The following is a 3,586-nucleotide window of genomic DNA, read 5'->3' on the forward strand; positions in this document are numbered from 1 at the left end:
CAAGGTCTCGTTGACGAACACGGAGCGTTCGTCGACAAACAGGCCTCTTGGGATCATTGATGTAGACACGTGTCTCGTTGACGAGAAATTACCGAGAGGTTGTTTTCAAGGCCTGAATTTCATCGACGATGTGTTAGTGTTCGTCGACGAACTCTCTTCTTAGCCTCGTCGACAAAGTGACGTGTCTCGTCGATGAAGGCTGGTGTATAAATAGGCTCAAATCCAATTTCTACATGGAAAATTCATGCACAACCTTTTCTCTCTCTCTGAACTTTGGCGCCTTCACCTCCTCTCCAGAAATCCGGCCTCGTTTCACACCGGTTCGAAAATCCGAAGCTGCCACCCTACTCCTGGGAAGTTTCTCTTCACATATACTGGAGTAGATCGTTAGTCGGGCCAACTTGGGAACCATCCCAAAATTTGGGTAACTTAGTTAATTTCAGTTTTATTGGGTATTTGGTGTTTTTGTACTAAGGAAAATATGCTAGGAAAGATAATACTAAAGTTTTGTTGGGGAAATGCAAATTTCAGGGTGTTGAGCTGGGGAACACATAGGTGTATTTTTGGAATAAATTTGTGGGCTTTTCCATAAGTCAGGTAAGGGGATAAACTAAGTCAGTATTTTTATGAAATTATTTATTAATATTCAGATTTTATTTTCAAGGAAATTTTGTATGTTATAGAACTGAGTTTGGGAATACTGTCGTTTAACAAGAAATCTATTTTAAAACAGTTCAGCAGGGATTATGATTTTGTGTAAATTTTATGAATGAAACAATATCCATTTTGTGTGGCATGAGTATGAAAATTCTATGATTTTATGTAATATCAGAATATTATGTTTTCAGAATAAGCATGTTATTACTGTTTTCAAGAAGATATTAAATATGGTACAGAGATTTCAAATTATGAATTTTATATGATATGCCAACGTAAGGGCCGAGGTTTTATATGATATGTCGGTGTAAAGGCCGTGGTTTTATATGATATGTCGGCGTAAGGGCCGTGGGTTTTATATGACATGCTATACCGGCATAAGGGTCGTGGTTTTATATGATATGCCGGCGTAAGGGTCATGAGTTTTATATGACATGCTATGCCGGCGTAAGGGTCGTGAATTTTATATGATATATTATGCAAAATTTTATGGAAATATTATCATGACAGATATTATTATGAAATAGTCATGTATCATGATTTGGAAATATATTATATGTTATCAGAATCCGGATGGTTTGGTTTAGGCTTTTACAAAGTACAGTACCATAGCTATATGATTACGATCATGTATATGTTAGTGCTACCACTTGTCGTAAGGGGCAGTGGGAGGTCAGTAGTCAATGTGGTTTATGGTAGTGCAAGCATCCCTCTAATGTCTGGACCAGGAGGGGCAGACCCATTGTACTTACAGACTTATGCTGATCTAGCTTGGTCGGCCAGTCATTGCTAGGTCCCACCATCGGGCTGCACAACCTAGTCATGTGGAAGTAAGACATGACACCAGCCAGCTATCCACTGAGGGTGTTATTTCATGTACAATTATACATGATGATTTCATGTATAGAAACTCAGTATGATATATCATGTTATGATAAATTATGTTTTAAACAGATAAGATATAGACGATTTTACTAGATATGATTTATATACTATTATATGTACAACACGAAAATACTCATGTTGCTACACATTGATATTAATTTATTTCTCTTATTGAGAGGTGTCTCACCCCAAATATATAAACATTTCGGGAGCCCCGGATAAAAGAGCAAATAGAGCTCCGTAGCAATAGTGGTTGACTGTTCTACCTTAGCAGAAGGGTAAGTCGATAGGCTAGGGTGTGATGGATTTTTGGGTTGAGACCCTATGGCACTTTTTGGTCTTTTTGGGAAATGTATATGTATATGACAATTTTAGTAAAACTTTGGTATTGTGTTAGTTGGATGATTTGGTATGTATATGATTTTACGTTTCCTGCTGCTTAGGTATTAATGTTGTATCTTAGGTATATCCCTGGTATCCATGGGTTCAGGTTGATTATGTTTTATCAGTTGAACAAGATTGTTATATTAAATGTTATTATAAAAAAAATTATTATTTACGATAAAATAGGCAGGTCGTTACAATGTATGAGTCAAACTAACTCTCCTTCTTACTCTATCTCTGCATATCTCCATGTCAATTATCTTCTTTACTTCACCTAGATCTTTCATCTTAAACTATTGATTTAACTGACCTTTTAGTTTGTTGATTTCTTCCCCGTTCTTTTAAGCTATCAACATATCATCAACATACAAGAGTAAATATATAAAAATCCATTTTGTAGTCTGTGAAAATAAACACAATGGTCATATTTATTTCTAGTGTACTTGTGGCCAATCATAAATTGATGAAATCGTTTGTACCACTGTCTTGGAGACTGTTTTAAACCATACAATAATTTTCCCAGTTTGCATACCCAGTTTTCTTTTCCAGTAACCTTAAATCCATCTAACTGAGTCATATAGATTTCCTCTTCCAAGTTACCATGTAAAAATGCAGTTTTTACATTAAGATAAACTAGTTCAATATCAAATTGTGCTACCAAAGCAAACAAAATTCGAATGGAAGAATGTTTAACAATTGGAGAAAATACCTCATTATGATCAATACCTTCCTTTTGTGTGTAGCCCTTAGCTACCAATCTAGCTTTGAAGCGAACATTATTTGCATTTGAAAATCCTTCTTAATTTCTTTGCATAAACTCATTTGCAACCAGCAGCTCTCTTACCTTTGGGCACTTGGGCTAGCTCCCAAGTATGATTCTGATGAAGAGACTACATTTCTTCATTCATTGTTCTTTTCCATTTATCCAATTTAGAGCTCCTCACTGCTTTCTTGAAAGTGCAAAGAACATCATCATCTATGACTGGAAGTGCATAGGCCACCATGTCAGCATACTGAATAGGTTTTCAAATTTCTCTTCTTAGCCTCTTAGAAGCAATTTATTCTTGTTGCCGTGGAGATTATTAGATTGAAATCTCCTCTTCTTGTACATTGTTCTCCACTGTAATTGGAAAGTTATATCGTGTAACCTCATTTCTAACTGGGCTTCCTAAAATTGTCTCAACCTCCACCTATTATTGAGTATCACTGGTCTTTTCTTTAGTTGGTGACTCCTTACGTATTGTTTTCTTTATCATCGCAAGTTCATCAAAAGTCACATCCCTGCTTAGAATCATTCTTTTCTTCTCTATACACCAAAGATGATATCCTTCCAGCACTAATCCCCAAGAATATTGCTTTCTTGGCTTTTGGATCCAACTTGGATTCTTTAACATGATAATAAACAATAGTACCAAATACATGTATAGAATCATAATCATTAGCATGTTTCCCAGACCATATCTCATAGGGTGTTTTTCCCCCAATCACAAATGATGGCAGACAATTGATGAGATGACGCACATATCTAACAGCCTCAACCCAAAACCTTATGTCCAACCCAGCATTAGACAACATACATCAAAATTTCTCCAACAAAGTCTGATTCATGTGCTCTACTATCCTAGTCGGCTCGAAGTGAGCCCGAAAGTAAGCATATTAG

This window comes from Malania oleifera, chromosome 9 (assembly GCF_029873635.1).
Source record: "Malania oleifera isolate guangnan ecotype guangnan chromosome 9, ASM2987363v1, whole genome shotgun sequence".
Classification (NCBI taxonomy): domain Eukaryota; kingdom Viridiplantae; phylum Streptophyta; class Magnoliopsida; order Santalales; family Ximeniaceae; genus Malania; species Malania oleifera.